Source organism: Mustela lutreola, chromosome 2, assembly GCF_030435805.1.
Source record: "Mustela lutreola isolate mMusLut2 chromosome 2, mMusLut2.pri, whole genome shotgun sequence".
NCBI lineage: Eukaryota > Metazoa > Chordata > Mammalia > Carnivora > Mustelidae > Mustela > Mustela lutreola.
This window is the reverse complement of record NC_081291.1, coordinates 88794635-88819412: the sequence shown is the minus strand read 5'-3', so window position 1 is coordinate 88819412 and position 24778 is coordinate 88794635. Positions and strand designations below refer to the sequence as shown.

The 24778-nt window shown below is 41.5% G+C and overlaps 1 protein-coding gene across 6 annotated transcripts in view; it reads right to left on the bottom strand.

The window, feature by feature from the left end:
- The window catches only part of SATB1 (SATB homeobox 1), a 99646-nt gene extending 76268 nt beyond the window's left edge, over positions 1 to 23378 (bottom strand). For 2 of the 6 annotated variants that reach the window (XM_059162520.1, XM_059162521.1), the window contains exon 1: positions 2039 to 3852. The gene's annotated coding sequence lies outside the window, so the exon portion shown is untranslated. Of the gene's footprint in view, positions 1 to 2027; positions 3855 to 17070; positions 17877 to 23158 lie in introns of those variants that run through there. The other 4 variants (XM_059162516.1, XM_059162517.1, XM_059162519.1 and 1 more) reach the window with 4 other exon arrangements.
- Positions 23379 to 24778: the final 1400 nt, after the last annotated feature.

Genomic DNA, 24778 nt, shown 5'->3' with positions numbered 1-24778 from the left:
TCTAATCAGGTCCTGGCTCAAACATGTGACTGGATCACATCAACCTTAAGAAAATTGAAAGAAATGGAGGATTTCTTCAAATACCCCAGGTGCTGAAGCATTACAACTTACGTGTTTTAGTGTCAATATTTAGGTGTCTCTTAGTAATAGAATGCTGTTAACAATTTAAATAGCAAAAAACTTGAAAATACTTTGTGATGTACATACTAAAGTGCCAAATTTACTTTTTTTAAAAAAAATATTGATGATTTTGGTAAAACACAGTCATTAGCATTTAAAAATAATCTTGGTATGCAATGAAGTCTACATCCTAATTGACTTCAGAAAAAACATAGCAGATAATTGTTTTCAGTTATATTATACATTGGACATCAATTTTCATACTGTGTATAACAAAGCAATTAATACAATATCAAAGTCACTTCTAAAATGCAGTTTTAATTGAACTAATAAGAACAGGTTTAGCAGAATTATTTTATAAACTTTCATAGTACTTTAAGTATGGAACTCACCAATACTAAGGGAGAGGGGATCATATTTAGGAAAGCCAAAGAAAGTATAATAATTACCACTTTCCTCCAGCTGTCTGGTAATTCAACATATCTTGTACTTTAAAAAAAAAAAATTATTGTACCAAAGAAGCTATTGAGATCTGTGTTTGTTGAAAGCCAGCTTGTATTAGCATGGCCTTTCTGTAAGCATTTTTTCCCTCTTTAACCATTGATTACTTTGTCTATTATAATCAAGAAAAGAGGTGAATGGGGGTGGGGGGAGAATGGTAATCTGTAGGTTTAAAAGCAACCTTAAGAATGCCAAATGAAGAACTATAAAGTTTGAGAAATAATAGCTATTTATCCTTGTACTCTAGGGTGGCACGCTGAGAACTAAAGGTTTACCGTTGATCGAGGTCCCATCTGTTTTTGGTTATGAGGTTCATTAACAATAAATGTGCCTCTTTTAACCACTTTTTATCAAGATTACTCTTTTCCATTATATTAAACTACAGTCTAAAGCCAAAATTAGAGAGCGGTGATTATTAACTTATTCAAAACACTGCTTCTAATGTTTCATGTGGATTATAATACAGAGCTGCTTTTTCTGAAATTGGTTGCCTTACCCTAGAGCAGAAGATGAATTTTAAAACATATGATTTGAAAAGAAAATACTTAACCCGTGGGGCAATTTGAGAAAAAGGGGGGGGGTAGACAACAGCATCAAAGTTAATGCTACAAAACATATTAAGTAGTCATGAGGCTTAACAGCATTATAAGCTGTACAACAAATGAAAGTGATAGATTATAATTTAGTTAATGTATTGACAATCAAAACATCATATAGGTCATGCAAAATTATCCTTCCAACACCCACCTATAAAAGTCTATTAAACACTCAGTCATCTTGTAAAAAGCTTTACATTATAAAGCAAAATTACATGCACATAAAACACCTAATTTACTCATTTAAACTCTATGCCCAAGGCTAAAGTTCACTAAACCTCAGTTTGGTCTTGGAAAGAGCAGCCTCCAAGGGGCCTGCTGGACTGAGTACGGGAACTAACTATGGTCTCAACAGATGCCAGGCTGAAGAGTTTCTTTTGAGTTACACATTTTAAAACACATTTTAGTGTAACGTCTGGTTGTCACACTGAATGCAGGCTACTTTCTCAAAATCCCATTTCCCTGTCCATAAACCAAGTCCATCTATGATAATTTTTGAATAAAACAGTGAACTCAGATAAAGCTATTATTTTCCCCCCAAAAGAAAAAGAAAAACACGAAATTCCGGTTTCGACAACCTATTTTTTGCAATGTGGGATCTTTTTCCAAGAGTTCCTTGCTGGATCGCCTCATTTACCCCCCAAAGAACCCCATAATCACAATTTATGAGACTGTGCCCTTATCCATTCCATATGGCCGGCACGATCCAGGCCAAGCTTTCACTGTGACCTTTTAAAGAGACAAAGAAGCAAAGTACTATCTAGAAACAGAAACACTGCAGTTTTACTGAGTGAAATTAGCAAAACCGACCTGAAACTCACCACTTCAAAACTTGACAGCATATAAATAACAAAAACAAAGGAGATTTCCTTTGCAGCCCGGGTTCTTGAAGAGAAGTTCAAGACTGATGTTTTCTATGTCCTTTTTTTTAAAAAAATTAAAAAAAAAAAAAAAAAAAAAAAAAAAGGCAGCAGACCTGAAGGCGACTTCCCCTGAAATTGTATTATTTTCTCTTCCCCTACCCCCGCCCCCCTAAGCGGGGGAAGGGCAGAAATAAACGTCTAGAAGAGTAGCCATGGGAGAGGGGGTAAAAAAAAAAAAAAAAAAAAAAAAATCACAATTCGAAAAACAACATATATGGTTTGTAAAATGTCTAACCTCAGAGAACCGGGTTTTCGATGGGGGAGGAGGGGAGAGTGGGAAGTAGGGAGGAGGGAGAAGATAAAATTGATCTGACAAGTGATTCGTTGGGGGGAAAATCGTAAAAACAAAGCAAAACCCGTTATGAGCTGTACACTGTGGTGATGCTGGGGAGGCGAGGTGGTGACTGAGGATTCTCTTAAAAAGAAAAAAGAAAAAAAAATCACTGCGGACAAGGTCTCCAGAAAGGGAAAAAAGGGTCCTCTCGCTCCCTCCCTCCCTCCTGCTCGCTCGGGTTCTTCAGTGTGAGGACAGAAAGTCTACTTCTGGCTGTCACTTGCAATATTATTCTCCAATAACCCCGGAGAACGCAGAGAGGGGAAGGCCACCTCGCCTCCCTTCCAATCGCCCCCACCCCTTCCCCAACAATTGCGACTAATTATTAACAAACCTTAAACTTTCTTCCCACAGCCTCGCAACCCCAACGAGGGCATCTACCGGGGGACAGCGAGGGTGGGGGGCAGAAGGTCGCGGAAAGAACCCCGGAAAGGCACTGAAATGCCACTTTTGATTCGGCCCTCGCTAATAGCAGCCCCGAGGACCCTCTCCCAGCCCATTGACGCGGGGCTGCGAGCGCCTGGGGAGCCGAGTGAGTAGGGAAAGAGAAAGAGGATTTGGGGGGAGGGGGAGGGAATCAGAAGGCACCCCCAGCCACCTCCACCGCCTCAGCAGCAACAAACTCCCCGCCCCCTCCCCCCAAAAAGTCGCCAAGCTCTCACTCAGCCAGAGTCCGAGGTAAACAACGAGCACCACAATGGCACTAGGACTTGGGGGGAAAAGAAACCCGGAAACCCCAACAAAACTGATGAGGAGTTTCCCGAAATGCAAGAGGGGGTGGGAAGCGTCCTCTGGAGTCGCCCCGGCTTTATGCTCGGTCCCCGGGCTGGGCTAGAGGGCGGCTGTTGCTGTTGTTGTGACGAGGCCGGTTGTTGCTGGGTGGCACAGGGAGAGGTGTGTGTGTGTGTGTTTGTGTGTGTGTGCGTGCGTGTGAGCGCGAGTCCCCGGACGGGGCTGCTTCTCTCTCTCTCCCTCGCTCGCTCTCGCTCGCTCTCCCCCGCGCTGCCGTCTCTGCCCCCATTAAATTATTAGTTGACTCATCCCGGCCGCTGTCGCCGCCGCCGCCGTGCCCAGCTCGGCTCCGCGCGTCCGCCCGGGCTGCAGCCCTCTACGCCTCTGTTCCTGCCGCTGCTGCTGCTGCTGCTGCTGCTGCCGCCGCCGCCGCTGTGGCTGCCTCTTCTTCCTCCTCCTCATTTTAATACAAAATCACCCCGCTCGCAGCCCCAGCCCCGAGCACGCAGCCTCCTCCCGGCCGCCCGCCGCCGCCCCGAGCCCTTCCCCAGCGGGGCCGGCTCATCCGCCGCGTCCGGGGAGCGGGAGCGAGCGAGAAAGTGGCGGCGGCAGCAGCGGAGGAGGAGGGGGGGAGGGAGAGGAGGAGGAAGGGGGTGCGGAGCGGAGGAGGAAGGCGGCGGGGCGGGGGGGGGGGGCAGGGTGCAAGGAGAAGGCGGAATAGGGATGGGGATTAAAACCCGGGCTGGAGGGCCGGGATTGGGGGAGGGGGCGGGGGCGGCGAGTTAAAAAGCAGAAAGACAAGTAACTAGTGAATGAGTGAGGGAAGGGGTGGGGGGGAGCGCACGATTTCCGGCCCCGGGCGCGCAAGAATTTGTAATGAGCTTGATTAGAGTGAGGCGGCCCGACATTTATTACACACAATACCGAGAATAACAGGGCGCCGCGCGAGGGCCAGCGCCGGCCGCCGCCAGGCGCGCAGGGGAGGGCGCGGAGGGGAGGGGAGAGGGGGCTTCCCTGGCAGCGGCCGCCTCGGCGGGGAGGGGAGCGTGCGGCGCGCTGGCGGCAGGGGCAGGTGTGCGAGAGTGAGCGGGGCGGGAGGAGGGGCGCGACTGGCGGGGGGCGGGGGTGGGGGGAGAAAGTGCCACGGAGGAGGGGGCGAGGGCCAGGGGGGAAAACTAACCAACCACCCACGCGCGCAAAAACCACAGAAAGGAGTATGTCGGGAGCGTTGCGGGCGGGCACCCGAGGGACAGGCCAGGCAGGGAGGGCGCCCTGGCCCCGCGGGAGACGGGCCCGGGCGTGCAGGTGACAGGCACGGAGTACTGAGGTAGGGGGACTTCAGGAAGTGGCTGAAGGGGACAATCGGGAGGTAGATCTCTACGGAGAAGAGCAAAGGGTACAGAAACCATTGCGCAGGAATAAAGGCCGGGGGCCCTGAAAAGCTCTCGCGAATATTTATCCTCAAAGGAGGTTGAATCCCAAACTATTAAGAGCCGACGTTAAAAAAAAAAAGATAAGAGCTTTCCGTATCTAAACAGTTCAAAACTCTCTCACTTCTGAGCCATAGAACACACTGGAGGAAGAAATACCTGGCCCATAGTGGCCAAGTCAAACAAAATTTGGGTCATTTGAAAGAGATGTAACTTGTTATCACAAAGGAGAAGACGCCACCATTCCTAAATTAATTTATACCGGGTGAAAGAAAAGTTTGAGGTGGTAAATGCATCTGTCGTAGCAATAAATGCTTCTGTAATCTAGGGTAAGTTACCCAGTTAGATTAATGGTCATTAGCACAGAAGTATGATCCTCTTATTTAGATAATCTATTACATACAGTTCCTCTAAAAGTGAAGAACATTACAATCTCATTCACAACAGAGATGCAGCGTTTACTGCTTGGGTTTCAATACTAACATCTTAGAACCCTGAAGGCAGTTAATCATTAAACAAAAACAAAAATGTTGTAAGAATTATTTTTCAGAATACACTGGTAGGGAAAAAAGAAAAATCAGTCAGATAAACATTTTGTTACACATAAAAAAGCAACAAGTTAGCACAAGTACAGAGATAAGAAGGAAATATGCAAATTAAGCTCTTTAAAGCTACCAATACAGTCTTAGAGACACTGTTTACATTAGAAATCTAAGAAAAGCAGAAGGTAAAGCGGGAGATAAATTATAGGAAATAATGGCCTCCTGGGGAAAACAAGTTTGGGAGAAACAATGAAAATATATCAGTCTAATGGCACCCAAGTTTCACCCACAAACCGGAAAGGTTAGTCAAAATCCAGGAAGGCAACCGTGAATCTTGGCACATATAAACCCAAGCCTTGATCCAAAGGAAGAACATGTGATAACAAAACAAAACACAACATCAAAAACAAGAAAATATAAGGCAATCTTAACCAAAAAGCCCAAATGATACCACATTTTAAAAAGCTGAAACATGGGGAAATATGTAGTAGGATTTTTTTAATTGAAGTATAAGAATCAATAAGGAAAAATACAAACATGGCAAAAATGTAGCAGGGTGTCCAAATTGTTATTGTGGATGGAAGTACTTAAGCTTATTTTAGGAAGATATTTGATATTTAAAAGAAAAACATAGATATCCAGTTATCATCAATAATCTCTATGGCAATGATTTTTGCAATGATATGTTAAATTAGGAATTTCCAAGATGTATATATTAAGAGTTGCTTCAAACTGGTGATGCCTGACATTTTTCCCTGAAACCTGCTTGGTTTTCAGTAGGAACAGTGCATTCTAGTATCACGCTGTGCAAATTTACAAATAGTAGTAGCATTAGAAAATAGTATTTTTAGAAAATAGAAAAACTATAGTAGACTACAAAACAAAATTTATCTATGCAACTTAAGCTCAAGTGAAGTATTTTTAAAAAAGGAAATAAAAGTCATTGGATAATACAGAACTTGAGCAGAGAAAAGAAGACTAAAAAGGGCTACTGAATATGTCAATTTTAAAACACAGTGGAATAAAATATTGTAAATATATGTTTATCCTATCATTTACACAAATAATACAAGACAAATAGATCCTGATTGCCTTAGTCTCCTAATGATTTGGCCAATACTGATGTAACAAATGGGAATTGAAATAATAATTTTAAAATTTGAATAGCACCTTTTATCCAGGTATTACAAGCGAATTCTTAAACACAACCTCAGAATGTAATAAGAATGGACATGGCCTTGGAAAATGATAAAATAAATGATAGAGACTTCTAATGATGACTTTATTATAAAGAATACCAATATAGTACAATTTTGTACATATTCTCATACACACACACACACATATATACTAATTTTCCTTCAAGTACATTCTTTATTTCAGAACTATTTAAGAAATGACACAAGGAGGTTTATGTCCTCCAAGTGGTACATTACATTGATGAACTTCTTCATTATATAGTATCTCCCTCTTTAGCACACTTGTTGTAACAAGTATGCTAAAGAGCATTGGCCAATGTAAACCCAGGTTAAAATAAAGAAGAAGAAGGATTAATAGGAAAATACCACCCTCCAAGGCATATGTGAGGATAAACTATTATGTTGGAGGGGGGAAAAACATCAATTTATTCTAATATAGGCCTCTTATATTTGGCAATAAAGATACAAGCAAGTATAGAAAAAAAAAGTTAGACTTAATAAATCTAGCTATCAAAATAGAAAACCTCAGGAACATGAAATATTACAGGTCAAATACATGAACTATTTAACATGCGGATGTACAGTGAAAACAGAGTGCATCAATTTTTTAATCACATAAGAAGGGATTCAAACTGGCTACACAAAGGTAACAAAGATAAAATATTATATAAGATACACAAGATTTTTTTTTTAATTTAATAATGAAAGGACTACTGCATATTTCACATGGCACCATATTTAGATAAATATGCAGGCAGATATCTGAAAGCATTCAAACACATTCAGAGTTCTGAATAGCATGTACATTTGTAATAAACAGAGAAAGCAGTTAGAATTTGAAGGCTTTTAAGATATGGCAACTTCGCAAGTGACTGTGTTAGCAAAGCAATGCTTACCACCATAGCACTTTCTAAGGACATGTTTTGTTTTGTTTTATTTTTTCATCTTTTTAAATTCAAATACAGTTGGCTATCTCTCTACACTCTTAGAGCAGCACAATTTACGTAGCATATTGCTCTTTTTATCATGTCAACTCTTTGTTTTTTGGCTTTAGCTGCAGGTGGTGTTTTCCATATATGATTTCTGGGAATATGGTGTGTTGGCCATATAAGGATGTCTATTTGAGCCATATGTTTTGCTGTCATGTGTCTCATTTTGTCTGTCTGGAATGTCAGGACTGATTTCCACATCGTTTCTTGAATGGACCAAATACAAATTTGTAAGAACAGAGAGGAAAAAGCTGGGGCTGGAACTCAAACAACTTTGTCAAAACATATATTGGAGAGGAAATGCAATATCCTGTAAACATTTGCACCCTTCTTCTCACATCTTATCTGTGACTGACATCATCACAACTGCACAATTTAGGAGAGAATCTACTTGATGAAGTTCAGAAGTTTGCAGTATATGTGGATGCATGAAGCTCAATCAAACAGACCCCACATCTTTGGAGGTCACGGCATGGCAAATGTTAGCTCCCCCACTCTGAGATCCCTGGGTCCAGCCTTGAACTTGGGGAAGGGAAGGTGCTTTTCTTGCTTAAAGAATAAATGGAATTCTGATTAAGCTTTCTGACTAATCTCACAAGAAGGTATGGCCCCCATTTCTTACAGCCTTTCATTGCTCCTTTTTAACAGTCATCACAGTCTTAGTCAATTAACAACTTGGGTAATTATTAGCTTAATATATGTTTCGCATACTAAACTATAAGCCCTATGAGAGCACACTGTCTTGCTCACTACCATATTACCAGGAATTCATACACCGGCCTTGCAGTATTTACACTATGAATAAATAAATGAGAGCAAAAAGCTGATGGTTTCACTTGCAACCAGCCTCCACCACTAAATGCAAGGATAATTCCTTTTAGAGTTTGCAGGAGTGAGGAGGTGGTAACCTGTGAGAGAAAGGTGGCTATAACATTTAAATTTGAATTCACTGAAATTAAATAAAATTTACAATTTAGTTCCTTAGTCACAATTCATATGTTCAATAGCCTCATGTGACTAGTGGCCATTGTGTTGGATAATGTAGATTACAGAACACCGCCACCCAGATGGCACTTATCTAGAGAACTTCTATAAAGGACAACTTAAGTAAATCCAAGACCTAGCCAGGAAGAGTCTTAGAGGTGCTGAATGGCCAAATTGAAATCAGTTTCCATTTTAGAATTAGCCCAGAGATCTGTAAAGTTGCATGGAATAAGGCTTGTGTGCTGCCACAAACAAATTTAAGACAACTTTCTAGACATGTCTGTATTTGAAAGGGTACTATTGTACATTTGGAATTCTATGCATTTACCTCAAATGCTGCTTTCCATGAACATTTAAATAGCTCATAGGTGAAGTTAAAAACCACAGGGTCATTTCCCACCCTCATTCCCACCCTTGAATTAAATAAGCACAGTTGCCATTAGAAATGGCTCTTTCGGAAGCTTTAAAGTGGTACCTACTCAAACTGTGGGGGAGGGAAGGGTGTTCCAGATACCAAACAAACAATGTTGTACTGCAGAGAACAACAGCAAAAGGCTTGAATATGTTTCGGGGAGATAAAAGAGAAATGGTAATGGACTTTAAATATGGGGCTTAAGGTCTCCTGTTTTTGTTTTTTCCCTAATAAGTGAGGCTTCAGTTATAGCCAGACTGATAATGATCAAAAGTTATTTCCTGATTGCTTGGTGGTGGATGTGAATACCCACTGGTAGTTTGTGATATGGGCTTTAATAGGCAGGGGTCATTATTAAAACTGAGCAAAGAAAAGCCAATGTGTAAGCTAGTTTGGGGAGTGACGAATAAGGGAAATGAACAGCCATTATAGATGGCTTCTGGAACTTGACAGGGTATCTGGGTCTTTTACCCAGAAATAACATTTTTAGCAAAAATTTATTGAGCAGAATTTTTTGAAAGCTACTTCTCCTTCCTTAGGTGCCAGTATGGTATGAAACATAACCTTGACAAGGCACGATGGTACTAATCCCACCAAAACTGGTATCTTGATCTAGACTCGCATCCAAAATTGAGTAGGGATGGGAAGGCCTCCTGTCATTGCTGTTGATCCTCCAGTGTTGATATCACTGCTGAAGTAATTAACCGTTTTAGGTTGCCATATCTTTCCCCCATTGCTTCTGGAGTGACCTTCCTCCCTCTTCTCACCTGGGGACCTCCCTTCTGCCATATCCTTTAATAGGCAGCTTGACTGCACCTCTTGTGTCTGAATCCTTCTCCAGCTTTCAGTTACTTCCTTTGATGTTCCTTCACACTATTGGTCCTTCAGTGGGATATTCTGTATCTACCTGTCTGCTCCTCCAAACTGCAAGTCTGTAAGCATTCTGAGGGTATACTTATGTCTGTGTTCCTGGAGTTTCTCACACTGTCATCACAGGAAAAGGAATCCAAGAACAGTTCCTATGAGAGAGTACAAGACAGATTCTTGCAATCTTAGGAAGTAAAGCCAGGTGCCAGTATCGGAAGTAGGCTCAGTGGCTTCCCAAATTTGCTGCACATCGTCATGACCTGAGGAGCTCTTTCAACAATCCAGATGTCCAGACTGCACCCCACTGAAAAGAAAAAATCAGAATGGCCAAGAGTGGGAGCCAGGCATTTAGTTATTTAGAGCTCCCCAAGGTGGTTCTCATGTACAGCCAGGTTTGACATCTACTTTAAGTAGATTAATATTAGTAGTAACATTAGTATTTAAGTAGATAACATTAAGTTCATGTTTTGGAGACACGAAGTCAAATATACCTGCTAGGACATCTTCAAAGTGAGTTTTTTAACCCAATCCTGGAGTCACTTGCAAAAGTTAAGGCTGTTCTAGGAACCAGCCCTTGTCCCCAATTTAAGGAATATATGTGCAGGCAAGCCACTTGTATCAAACTAACAAACACAAAAAGGTGACAGCAAGGTATTAGATCACTGATTTGGTGAAACAGGGATGGTGTGTGAGGAACCACGATAAATTAGCATTTGGGCACTTGCTTGAGATTTACTGAGGTGCCAGAAATCCTGTGCAGGTATATGATTTATCATTACAGACATAAGTGACTAACCACAAAATTACACGTGGGAAGTAAAACTCTAAAACCAGTCTATTATTTACTGGAGCCAGAACCATCCTGGTTTCCTCTAAGTCTTTTTTCAACGTAGATGAGCAAGAAGTTTTCTCCCTAAAAATTTCAACCTTGAGTAAGTTTCCCCTTGAACTGTTGAAAACTTCCACTTATCTCCAGGCTAACTTTTGCACATAAGCAGAACTGAAGTCCTCATATTGTCCACGCCAAGGAGCCAATGGCAGGGCATCACGGCCCCCTCAGCTGTGCCATACTCTCCCGGAAGCTCAGGGGATTTTAATCTCAGTGAAGTCAAACAGCAACCATTCCTAATCAACCTTTAGCCAAGACAGATCAACTAAATCTTCTTAGGGATGTGAATGTTATTGCTAATCTTTCTTGGCTTAATTGGAGGGAGGAAGAGCTTGAAGTTACAATAGACCTGAATGTTTGTCCAGGTCCTTTCTGGGGAGTATCAGCCAAAGGCAGCACCCAATACTGTACTGCAATCCACACAGCCACAAGGCACCGGACCAGGGTTGTCCATTAGGAAAGAAAGCCACCTCCAGAAACCACTATATCACACCCTGCACAATGACTAAATGCCACTATGATGCTTGAAATGTGCTGCAGCAAAGGAGAAGCTGAATAGAAAAACTAAAGTACTTTCTTTTGGGATGATAGAAAAGATCTGGAAGCAGAGTGTGGTGATGGCTGCACAACAGTGTGGTTGTAATTAATGCCACTGAATTGTACCATTAAAAAATTGTCCAATAGAACATTTTATGTTATGTATCTTTTACTCTGATAAAATAACTAAAAACAAAACCAAACAATAAAAAACTAAAGGAAAACAATCTTTCATATATTCCTAAAAATTGGCAGATATATATTGTCATGAAAGTATCATGCCAAGCAGAAAAACAATGAGCTACAACATACCGAACAAACCTCTTCTCACCGCCAACCTTCCATTGCTTTGTCCTTAACCGCCAACAGCCACGGTCCAGTCTATGCTAGATAATTAATTCATATGATGAATACCTGACCCAAGGATAATTAACATGGATTGGTAATTAGAGACCAAGATCCCACCCAAAGTAGGTAATTTGATGGTCCTCTGATGCAAGAAAATGGTTCTCTTTTCAGATTTTATTCTATTCTATGGCATGTTAGCAAAAGCAGAGAAAGAAACATAGACAAAAACAAACAAGTAAGAGTACTATAAGTCCAAAAACTCTTTTTGGATGTTTTTAAATGAGTGAAAATTAACTATACTCATGAAATAGTAGACCCTCCCAATTAAACAGCATGTAAGAGTGTCAAACACTTGTGCACAGTACGGCTACAGATGTGCAGCAACGCTACAAATGTGGTCAGTGTAATAATTTCTCAATTGTCTCTGTATAAAGACTTTAGATTCTATTTTTGAAAGTAAATGAACAGAACTTTTTGGCTATAAAGAGCCCAAAAGGCTTTCAAATTTATCAGTCACTTTCAAGTGACAGCAATTAGGATTATTTACCTAATGTAATAATATCTAATATCATCTTTTTCCATACAGTGGTGTCTGTATTCTGTTTCCTATCATCTATTCTTACTGATTTTATATTAGAGATTTTTATATTAATGATGGAATTGTTAGTGTATTAGAAGTTCAAGTATAAATTTGGTCTCACTGAATTCATACCTAACCCTATGTATTTTTCTGGTGGATGCATGCCTAAGGAATAGGAATGGTGAAGCCAAATTAAAATTACATATTTATTATGTATAAAATCATAAATAAAATACTAAAAAAATTGTTGCACAGTACAGCTGTTGCTAGGGCATATCCAGTTACCTATTTTGTAGTTGCCTCTTAACTAGTGTGTTTATTGTGGGATTTAATTCATTAGACAACTAACATGGACTATAAATGCACATGCAAATTTCCAGCTGATATTAAGCAAAAAGTTGATAAATAATGCTACAGTAGAACTTTAAAAACAGAACTAGTGAGCCTCGAGGCTATTTTTTAATCATTTATTTTTATTTATTCTGTAAAGACTATTTTCATTTGTATTGTTTTATATATATATAAATACACTTGGGAGAGAAACAAACAGCATATTTATGAAAAATTTTGATGGGGACCAGCTTGTAACTGTTTTGAGACTGTACTGCTTTAAAGATGGACAATACCCACTTTTCTATTTTTCTACAACTGAAAAAAAGCCACAGATTCACATTATACTTACTGAAAATTAAACTTATCTCTTCATTGAAGCAATAAGGCTCTCAAAAATAAGTTTTTAGTTTACTTTGCACAAAGGGGTTTTGTCACGAAGAATTTACAATATTGTAAGCAAAGGCATCTTTATAGCTGGCATATGCCGCAGTTTAGAATATAAACCAAATCTTGGGGCATTCTCAATAGGTTTGGGAAATCCAATTGTTTAGCCAACATCCAAGTATGAATAAACATATATCCAATATACATGTAGCATAACATAATATATGTTCACAGATAACATTTGTTCACCATAGGATACTACACCATTTAACACTAGTCTACCACAGTTTTCACCAAAAATTCTTTAAAACCCAGAATTAGTGTCACACCTCTAAGAAAAATGACAGTGGGAAGAGTAGTGGAGAAAAGGCAAGGAACCAAGATTTGAGTCTTGCTTCTTCCTTTTTACAAGCCCACTGAGTGACCCTTCATAAGTCTGGCAGAATCACATTATGTATGTATAAAGTGCTGGAAAAGAATCTGATCATTTTTAAGACCACATAAAAATTCTCTGACCTCAAATATGATTTTAAAAAATCAAGTTCACTTTAAAGAGAACGGAAAGATATAAGGAAATTTCTCACACGCTGCATTAGATGTTTATCTCTATGTAAGAGACAGGTGTCAAACAAACAAATAAGAAAAAAAAAAAAAAACCACCAAGGCAAAGAGAAACTTTAACTCACCAGATTCCATCTGTTACATTTGAATTCATGCATAATTGATTATCCATGACTGGTAAGTTCTTTTCTCACTAGCCGACCACAGTTTTCTAAACATTAAGTATTAAATCACTACTAAAGTAGACTACATTTTAGAAACAGCAAGGGCAGAATAAGAATATTTTAAATGAAAAATTACATGCCGGTTAATAATAATACAGCTGACCTATGTTTAAGGGAGAGAAATTTTAATCATGTGCATATTAAATATTAATAGCCTATTCTGTTATTGTTATAATAAGGTTAAGTAGGCTTCTCCATGCTTAAGGAAAGAGGGAGAAATAGGAATGCATAATGTTGCAAAAAGATACAGAGACGGGAGACAGACATAAGGAAAATGTGTCAACAATAAACAAGAGGAAATGAGAAAGAAGGAAAAGATGAAGGTGGAAACTAATCTCTATGTGTCATTATGACTGCCAGAGTACTGGCAAAGAAGCAACATCCTTTTATTTCAATTTTAATCATTTCTGAATTTTAATACCCGGCTCCTTTTGTAATTCTCCTGGCATTCCCCATATGCCTCCATCCCAGCCAAAACACCAGTGTAAATTAAATGGCAGGCAACCACACCACTGATGTAGCCTCCCCAAAGAACCTACCAGGTGACCAAAAGCAAAAAAAGGTATGTCTACCTTACATCCCTGAGGACCTCTAGCCAATTAACTGGCTAAATGTTCCTTACTTTCTTTAATTTTGAAAACAGGGATAGTGGTTAGGTAATCTAACCACTAGATAGAGAATCATTAAAAAAAATAAAGCAAGCCAGTAGTAATACAATAATCAGTGACCATCAGGGCCTGGAAAAATGAGTTTGCTCTCACTGGCACTAAGGAGCATCACATGATTATTTAATTACAGCTCTAATTTTTGTCTCGTGGATGGCAACATATCAACAATTAATAGGGCAAATAGAGGAGACTGTTTTTAAAGAGACAGAATGTGCATGATAATGTAATAGGTCACACAGCAGTGTACTGCTTGAGGAATACTTCCTTTTGAGGAACTAAATAGGTCTGTCTTGCAAATAGCTCCATACAGGTCTCAAAAAGAAAATAAATTTAAAAAGCAAGACTGTTTTTAAAATAACTTCCACTGAACTTTTCAGAATGTTTTAGATGCATTTCTATTGCAACTCCAGCATCAATTTTAAGGAATGGAGTGAAATCTTTGTTAATACAAAAACCCTAAATCTAAAATAGTTTTTTAAAATGTATATAGCTAAATGAAAAATTTCTTTTTAAGCAATAATCATGACAGATATTTCTTCAGTAAAGAACAGGTAGAAGTCCGTAGCACTTTTGGTCCTATGATATCAGGAAGACCATTATTACATGGGTAACCTAACTGCAAGGACCTTAGGGGAGCTCTCTCTGTTGACTGCAGTACATACAGTCTGTTACTGCACCAAACACCAAAGGACCATGAACATAAACTGAGATTCTTCACCTAATCCTGAAGGTCAGAGACAATGAGGATAAAACAAACTCTGGTGTGCTATTGTCAAAAAATGACAGGGCACATAGTTAGAGAAGAAAAACATTCAATTATCCAGAAAACTGGGACATGTGTAGATTATGTGTTCATATAACCCCAGCAAAAAGAGAAAATTAGAGAAAAAAAGTCTTTCTTCCATTGAATCATTCTCAGTACAAGCTAAATTCACTATTTTATTATTAGTTTAGCAGATCTTTAATGAGTGCTCACTATACAAGGCAAAGGATGCTAACTGTGGAGTTTCTCCTATTTTATAGAACACAACAGACATGTATCTTACACTGAGTTTCTTTTTTGTAGTCTTTTAATACCTTTAGAAATAAATAAAATAACAGCAGCACCTAAAAATTTATAAAGTGGAAATATTAGTGGACTTTAAAGTGCTATATAGTACAAGGTTACAAGGTCTACACATCCAAATTAACCGGGGGGGATTCAAATAGTTAACCAATTTAGTAGCATTGTCTAAATAAGGCTAAGCCCAGCTTTAAACTCTAGTTCCAGTCACCTTTGTTCTGCCATGACAGAAACCAAAGCAAAACCAAGGGCTGAAGTTTGGAAAAGGAAATAGAACTACCTCTGTGATCAAGTGCTCAAGTGTATCTTAAATATCAGGTTATAGAGAATTATAAGAAAACCCAACTTGGCTAAAAAAAAAAAAAAAAACAGTGACTGAAATCATTCCGCAAAAAGAAATAGGAAGAGGTGCTAAATCAACTCAATAAGCTTTTAATGGCTCATGTTGGCCAAAGTCATCAGAACATAAGAAAATGTAGGCGTCTCAAAATACAATGTGGGAAAGCTAAAATTGCTGAGGGGCAACAATTTTTAATGCCACTGGCAAAAGTGACCAAGTCAATAACAATTACAAAGAAAGAAAAATAGAAAAAAGAAGAAAAAATTGTATAGCCCATGAAAAGTTTTAAAATTAAGTGGTAGTAGAAAACATTCTGATGATTCTGGACCAAAAACCTGACTCTATACATTCTAAAAGAATATTTTTTAAAGAGTCTAGCAAGTAGCAGCTTGCATGTAAGAGTATACATCATTCTTTTTTTAACATGACTGTTAATATACAGTTAACATGTCTCAAAAAGGCTGTAATTAACTGTCTACTGCTCTAATAACACTAATAAGCATACAGTATTATTAAAATACAATGACTCCATACAAAATAAGGCTGTCATTTTTTTTAACTTTTAAGATAAGGTTCTAAATTGTTTTGAGTCCTCTTAAGACATCCAAAAGAGAGCTCATCTTTAAGAATTTTTTTAAAAATAGTTATTAAAATATTGTTCTGTCCTCCACATTCTGGAGAAATCTGTCTAACATTAAACAGGACCTCCAGGTATCATTTCAACTGGTGAAAATACAATGGAAAAACACCTGGACTATTTTATCAATTCTATGTAATCTTTTAAAATTTAAAATGTAAGCAGTTTAATTTAGTTCTTCCTTCACTGATAAAAACATTTTATCAGTGAATGGGGAAAGGTTTGCTATATCAAGAATCACAAAGCCCTGTTGTTAATCCCCAAAGATTTCCATCCTCTGGTTCACTGGAACAGGAAAACTCAATTGCATTCAACATCAAACAGCTAATTATGGATACGCTCTATTCAAAATATTCTCCATTTCAAAAGATATCTGCATATACTAGGTTCTATTTTCTTTATAGTAATTATCACAATAAAATATTTATAACATAAAACCTCTTTTACCTTAAAGTCCTTAACATTATAAACATTAAAAGGCCAAATTGTCATTTACAGGCTCTTAACGGCATATCTGAAGCCATTGAGGAAGACTAGAAAGGAACCTCTAGCAATCAACTCTACCAAATGCCTGACTTCCTGGAAAACAGCATCTGAAGAATTCCCTCTCACACAGATTGCCACCTTTTCTTTAAATATCTCAAGGAAAGAGAGTCTAATAATTTCCCCTGGGAGCTGCCTACCATATTTCACCACCCAAAGAAGAATGCCTACTGAAGAATTTTTGTTGGTATCTGGTCCCAAATCATCTCTAGCTGAGAAAAAGCAACATCCCAACACAGAGATCTCTCCAAACACTAAACGCCGGTCTCTCCTCCCTCTGGTCATAGCCCTGATTCTCCATATGAAACTGATAGGAACTTTTTTTGGCACTTACCCTCTAAATATCAGAGGCTGCTCTCCAAATCCGGCCCTACAGGAGAGCTCTCAAAAAGTAGTCTTTGGTGAGGTGACAATGACGAAGTCCTCTCTGGCACTGCTAGCAAGGCAGAAGCATCCCCAAATGAGGTGTTACCAGTTGCCTGTGAAGCAGCTGGACCATTACTGCAGTTCTGAGGGTGCGTCACAAATCAGGTCATAGCTCTGGGTAGAGTCCACCCACTTCACCGGGTACAACGCCCTCCACTTCCTGCACACCTGGGGGGAAGGGGTATGGAGGAGGGGGCGGCCAGTGCAGGTCCACAGACATTCTAGTAAAAGCACTACCAGGTGCAGCCTGACATCTGCTTCTTCTGTAAGCATTTCGGCTTCATTTGGGGGACCTGCACCCCGAGGTACTCAAAAATTTGTGCAACAATAAGCGGGCTCTAAAATGAGTGATGAGTGTAATAAAATATCGCAGAGTTAAATGTTTTATCTAGCAAGATCTTTTCTCCACTGGAAACTGAACCAACTCTTAATTTTTGATTACAAGATACTTCACTACCAAATGTCAAATAACTGGACTGAATAAATTTCAGCAGAATCTAGGGACATAAATGCTGGGATACCAGTTAACTAATTTTCACCTCTCGTAACTAAACTAGATCATTGCATAAACTGAATTATATCCTTGAAAGTCCATTGAAAGAGGTGATTAGAATTTCTGTTATGAACCTTCAGACAGCAACAACTGTGGAAGTGATACAGAATAACTTGAAAGAATAAAAATAGGCCAATATGCTGGAGAAATGCTCTGCTACTAAATCTCACCCTGAATATATATACACACAATCTGTATCTATTTACTCTGAAATGAAATATCTGATCTTTAAAAAGACTTTAAAAAAATAAACAGCAAAAGGTACCGTTGGCATAAGTTCAAAAGTACTAAATAATGTGTGTTAATGTGTTGATCACACTCTATGAAGACATCAAGTTTAAATAGACTTACCATTGAGAACAGCACTTAGGAACAATATATAAATTACCATCGTAGACACTTTTTCTTTGGTATAGTGAAGAGGAAGAACCTTGTGTAACAGATTTGATTTCCATGCTGTATTAAGACCACATTCTGCTCTGATGTCAATGGAATATGTGATTACTGATTGACAACTGTGTGTAGATGATGGTGTAAGAGCTACTTACAGAACGTAAGTGAAAATAAGCATTTTCTTAAGTTAATCCTAAATTTAAGAATTCAACTTCCACAGTATTTTGATGTTTCCAGGGGTCTTGAAAAAAGAAGGGACTTTTAAAAAGAAAACAACAAATGCATTTAGAATTATTCTTATAAGAAAGTTGAAATCTCTCTTAAGGCTGGCATATTAACAAGAAGACAAACATAGGGGGGCGAGAATATTTTCAGGGGAAAGCTAACAGTATCAATGGATCGATCGATCGATCGATGAACCCCACTTTGTACTCACATTAGCAGATCTCCATTAACAACTGAAACATTCCATCTAAGCCTTGGAAGGTACCACCCTTTATCAAAGTTACTCCCTAAGAATTAAGATAATTTAAGTAATCTACTTGGAACTTTGCAGAAAGTTAATTTAGCAAACACAAACTTCAATGTGTTTGAACATATTTGTCCTGAGGTTGCTCTAAGATGACTATTTTAAGTGGCATGCAGGCTCTTTGGGAGTTTTGATGTTACAGCTGAGGTATGTAAAGTAAAAGTGCATAGCATTGCTTTCAGCTGGTTCTCAAACGACAGAAAGAAGATGATATTACTTCTCTTTAAAGTTTTGTCACTGGTAAATGATAAGAGAAACTCCTCTCGACCCCTACCCCCAACCAGGAAGAGTCTGAAGCCCTGGATTATAGTACAGGTAGATATTAAAATGGAGACAGAGGCGTTATTTAGTGGTGACAGGAATATAAATACGTGCACTAACCTATAAACTGGTATTTACTTCAGGAAGGTAAGTAATATTTTTCCTCTGATTGCTGAGCTGTCAGTTTAATGCAGCGTAAATAAACAGTAGGTGCCTGCTAGCTCGAAGTAGGAAGTGTTCATTCCACACGAGGAACAGATTACTGAAGCCTGATGCTCATCATGGTGAAACATAACTTTCATTTTACCAGAAAATACACCCTACCGTGGATGATTTTTCGTGCCTGATCTATTAATTAACTTAACTCTGTTCTGTCAAAAGGTAAACCAATTTGTTAAAATCATCCCAGAGTTTTGGAGTTTGAAAAGCAAATCGATTTGAAAAGCAAGAATAAGGACTCTTCTGTAATCTGATCACAAATGCTAAAAATGAATACTAAATACAATAAGCAGAAACTGGACAAAACTAAAACAAAGTACATATTTAAATATAGAATTTAATCATCTGAGTTACTAGATTTACTCAAAAATCTTCCTCCTTTGCCAGTTAAAAGCAACTGGCACCTTTAATATTTCACAACATTGTGCTACTTAGGTCCGTTTAGTATGTAAGCTTTTTTTGCTGTCTGAAATATCTAAAAGTAAACCACTAACAAAAACCAAATCACACTCTCTAATTCTAATAGAAATATCACTGAACTCTCCTGAGAGAAGTGTCAACTTTGAAGATCAAATGATGACACCCTTCCTAACAGCATTCATGTAAAATGTGGGTCTCTTCCCATTTTCTATATACCACAAAGCTATGACGGTATATAGTGCAACTAATTTTTTCCTTCTACACAAGTATTTAGCAAAATCTTTCATGGCATTATTTAAAATGGGAGCTCATCTTAAAAAGGACAGAAGGCAATTTGGGGAGGTTTCTATTTAAAATACAGACAAATTCTGATAATTAAACAGTGGACTGTAAAGGAAAAAGAGAGGCTTAAAAATAATATTTTTGCATTCAATAACAACATGTCTAGACATGGTCTGAAGATTGATTCAGTCATATGCATTTATTTCATATACTTCATGAATCCCAAGTACTAATATAAGAGTCATCCAAGACAACACGTCTTGGAAGAAATGATTTGTTTGTGTAAAGGGCATATCAGTGTATGGCCCTCTTGGAAATTTACAGAGCAGCTGAAAAACCACTAGAGTGCTTTATAGAGTCCCTGCTGTATATCTATGTTGTGTTTAGCTTAATAGTGTTCGTAACCAAAAGATTTTTACAATAATGAGGAACAGGTGCCTGTCACCTGACCTTTTAGGCCTAATTTACGATCCATAACCTGTCACATGAAAAAATAATTGAAAATCTCCTTCAGATATTTGAGTCTTTGCTAATTCAATGTAGTCTTTCCTAACCATCACTCAGCATACCATAGCTTATTCAGTCACACGTTCATATATCTGGCAACAGGCTTGTCTGCAGAAATAAACCAATACTCATTTTGTCGTTCTTGTTTAGGATGCTGGGAGACAAAAGAACTACTTTTGTAGATTATCAACCGAAGAATATATTAATTTATTACAACAACTAAACAAAAGGCATTCCTTGTGAATACTTTTACATACAAAGAACTATTATTTATTACATATTTCAGCTTGTGGGAAAACGAGGAATGCATTGATTCTGGAAATAACTATTCAGACTTTTAGAAGTTCTTTAGGTCTTCTTTCTCTATCTCTTTTTTTCCCCTTCTCCCCCTTGCTCTCCCCACCCCCAACCCACACACATTTTAAGGCACTAGTACTTTAGGAGGGAAATCCCTATCTGTTCTTTCTTCATCCATCATTTGTATTCCTTTTTCAGAAAGGAATACAAAATTGAGCAGTGATTTTTGTTTCTCCTGTATAATCTTGTTACACGTAGCCATACTCAAATTTAACAATGCTTTGTATTTTATAGCTACTGTTTACATATTATGTATTACATATGACTGAACAACTCTACATTTAATATATTGTTTCCATTAGAAAAACTATAAAGTAATAAGTGTCAAATGGAGATGAAGAATAAACATGCCTGGTATATTTATAAAATTCAGAGTCACTTAAAATGTGCACAAATAGGATACATATTTTGCTATTGTTACATTTTACATAGTATACACAAGGTCTAAAGTGTATTTAATAATGTGCCTAACCAAGTTAATTAAAGTATTTATGTCTGGTGACTGTGTTAAACACTTGGAGAGGTAGTGAAAGATACAGCCAGTTACTTCTGCTAACTAAAGTTGAAATTATGCACTTATTATAACCTTTTCTAACAATGTGAGAAAAACAGAGTAAATATATTAAATTTGTTTCACAACAGATGCTTAGGTTGTTAATATTTAAGATGCCTATTCATGCTATTCCTGTCTGCACATTTGTCAAAAATGTAAGCTTGAATGCTAATGTTTGCCAGCAGACTGGAGCAGCCAGTATATGAATGTACTACTGTTCTACTAAAATAATATGCAATAGAAATAAAGGACTGCTGCTAAATCATAGCATTGATTTACCCCACAGCAGATTAAAGGTTTTTAGAGGAAACACCTCAACCTTGGCGTTTTCCAGTATTAAAGTACGGTTTTTGTAGTTGTTGTTTGCTTCTGCAGCTACGTTTTACCATAGAATAAATCTTACAGTCCTGACACCTCAGAAAAATCCACTTTAGGTAGGGTGTAAATTTCAATAAAGTTTCAACCGCAGGAGTTACTTCCTCAGTAGCACAAACACTGTAGATTTTAGGGACTGCTTGGGACAAAACCTGACACCTACCAGTCCACATTCACTCATTTCTTACCCTTCCTCTGTCTTCTTGAAAAAGTCAGGTCCCTGGCCGCCAAGGATGCAAGCAGAGAACCCCAGCCATCCGGGTAGAATGGTTTTTCTCCTGAGAATAGGACGTCTTTCTGATTTCCCTGTCTCTTAATACAACCGTGTAGAGTCCAAGTCTTATATTTGCCTGGAAATCTGGAATGCCGCGAGGGAAAGTTCGCTGAGGAAGGGCGCAGAGGTCAAAGTTGCCAACCAGGCCACTTTGAGAGGCGATCCTGGGGTTGACACTATTAAGTGAGATTTGCAACGCCCCAGTGGAGGTCCCGGCCAAGACCTCTAGCAAGAGCCCTAAGCCCCTTCTCCTTCTTCTGGGGTCATCCCCAGAGTCCTGCTCTGTGCAGTTCCCCGGCACACGCGTGTCACTCCCCGTACCTGCCACCTGCCTGCTTTGTGCCTCTTACGGTGGTTGCCAAAACCCACGCTCCGCCGCCCCGAGAGCCTCCGCAGTGAAGCGCTCGGAGAAGGCCGCCACGCTCGGATCAGGACCGCAGGAGGGAGACACGGTGCAGACCCGAGGCCGTACCTGTGATGTCTTGGTCCTGCTAAAAGGGCAGCACCTCTTCCTGCCTCCAGGCCCGCTCCAAACCCACAGTCACTCCAGAAGCCCCTTCAGGACCGACCTCACTACGGCCAGCGAGGGCTCGAAATGCGGAGTGCCGCGGCTTTCAAAATCCCGGCTCCAACTTAAGCGCCCGGGCGCCCGAGTGTTCCCGGGATGGAGAAGTTGCCACTAACTTCTAGGCCCCTCTCCGCCGCCGCTCCCAACCAGCTGCGCGGGCGGGGGGCGGAGGAAGGAGGAGATGGACCGGGGAAGGATGCTGAGCTTACTTGCGATCCGGCGGGGAACGTTTCCACTCCCCCCCCTACTCCGCAGGGCACCCTTCTGCCAACCCAGCTCCGGGGTGCACAGAGAGGCTTTCTTTCCCTTCTCCCGTTTGCTTCCTTCGGTCTTTTCCGCTCCCCTTTCCTCTTCCAAGAAGGGTGATACTGAGGACCTGAAGGAGTTTGTTCCGCCAGGGTCTGCCGGGCAGGTGTGGAGGGTGCCCACACTCTGGGAGAGAGAATGAATGGCATCTCCAAGTCCCCCATCCCGGGTGCTCTCCCACGCTCGACCGGCCCACCCCTCCCGGGTTCGGCTGCGCACGAAGAGAAGGGGCTCGGAAGACCCTTGCCGCCGGACGTCCACGAGAGGGGAGCCGCGCTGCCCCAACAAGGGGCGCCGTGGGTGGGTGCTACAGAGAAGTTTGGATCGATTCCGAAAAAAAAGAGAGAGATGAAAGAGCAAGAATAGGGGGGAAAAGAGAGGCAAAGGAGCAGAACTCACTCAGGCATGGGCGTTGGGGGCGGCGGTGGCTGTCGAGTGCGGGCCCGCGACCAGGAACAGCTCCCCGGGCGGGCGCGTCGGACTTCCGAGGCGGCGGCTTCTGCCTCTTGTGCCGCCGCCGCCGGAGCTGCGGCTGCCGCGGAAGTTAATTGCAACTTGACTTCAAGTTGTCTTCTTTCCCCATCCGAAGTGGGCGTTTAAAGGGGAGAGCGAGGCGAGGAGCGAGCTAGCGAGCGCGCGGGGCCGAGGGAAGGAAGGGGGAGAGGGAGGGGATGTTAACGGGGGGGGGGGGGGAGGGGGAGGGGGCGGCGGCGGGGGCGGGAGGGGGAAGGGGCCGGCGGGAGCTGCTCTCCGCTCGGCGGTCGCCGCGCCCGCAGTCTGGAGGCGCACCGGAGCAGCCGGGGCGCCCCCCGCGGGAGCCCGCAGCTCCCCGGGGCGCGCATCCAGCCGCGGCACCTTCGGCTGGGCACGCTGCGCCCGGGGGCTCGGCAGACCCCGCGTCGCCGCCGCTCCCGAGCTTGTGCGACGCGGGCTGGCCGGCGGGGCGGCGAGGGCCCGGCCCGCCTCCCCAGCGCCCGCCCCGGCTTCTCCCCCTGGCGGTGGAGCCTCGGCGGCCGCCGGCTACACTGAGCGCGCTGGAGCCCGAGCCGAGCCGAGCCCGAGCCGCTGCCGCCGCCGCCGCCGCCGCGCGCCGCTCCCAGGCTCCCTCCCAGCGCGCCGGCCGGGGTGTGGGGGGCGGCGGGCCGGAGGGACGAGGGCGGGCGAGAGGCGCGCGCTGGGATTGGCGCCGAAGACCGGACCCTCAGATGCTAGGGGTAAGTGTGGGCGCCTGGGAGTACGCTTAGGGGTGCACGGCGCGGTTCTCGGCGCGGTTCTCGACGCCCACCAACCCTGCCCCCTCACCTCTCCCGGGCCCCCACCACGCGCACCCCTCCTCTTGCCGCCTGCGGCTTCCTCTTGTTGTTCGTTGTTTGGCTGGGCTTTTTTTTTGGGGGGGGGGGTGATTGTAGTGTGTGTGCCAGCAGAGGAGGAAGTCAGGTGAGAGGGCCCTACGCACCCCCCCCAAACACAGCCCGCGTGGGGTGTATCGCTCCCCACTAGGGGCATGTGGGCCAGTTTTTTTTTTTTTTTCTCTCGTCAATGTTCGGTCGAGACGATCTCTCCTAGGGGGCCTCCTTCCCTTACAGCCTGCTCCGTCCATCTTCTTCCACCCCACCCTCGCCCTTCTCAGCACCCATCCAAGAGTGCTGCACCCCAACTGAGGAACACGTGGTGGAAGGAGAAGAAGGGGGGCCCTCTTGCAGATCCCCACCCCTCGCCTCTGCCTGTTTGTTTAAAATATGTATCCTCCCGTCGGCAGCTGTCCACTGGGAAAAGACTCTGAACTGAGAGGTCCAGTTTCTTCTGGAAGCAAAGGGTGCAAGTGATGCGAATTTAATGACAGGGAGCTGGCGGAGGAGAGGGGCAAGGGAACCCGCCCAGAAGGTGACTGAAAGTCCGAAACCCCCTGCAACAGCAGAGTGACTTAGAGGTTCAGGACCCCAGGCTAAGGAGAAGTGAGAACTCCATCAACTTTGCCCCTCTCTTCGTGCCATCCTCCACCCCCACCCCGCTCGTGGG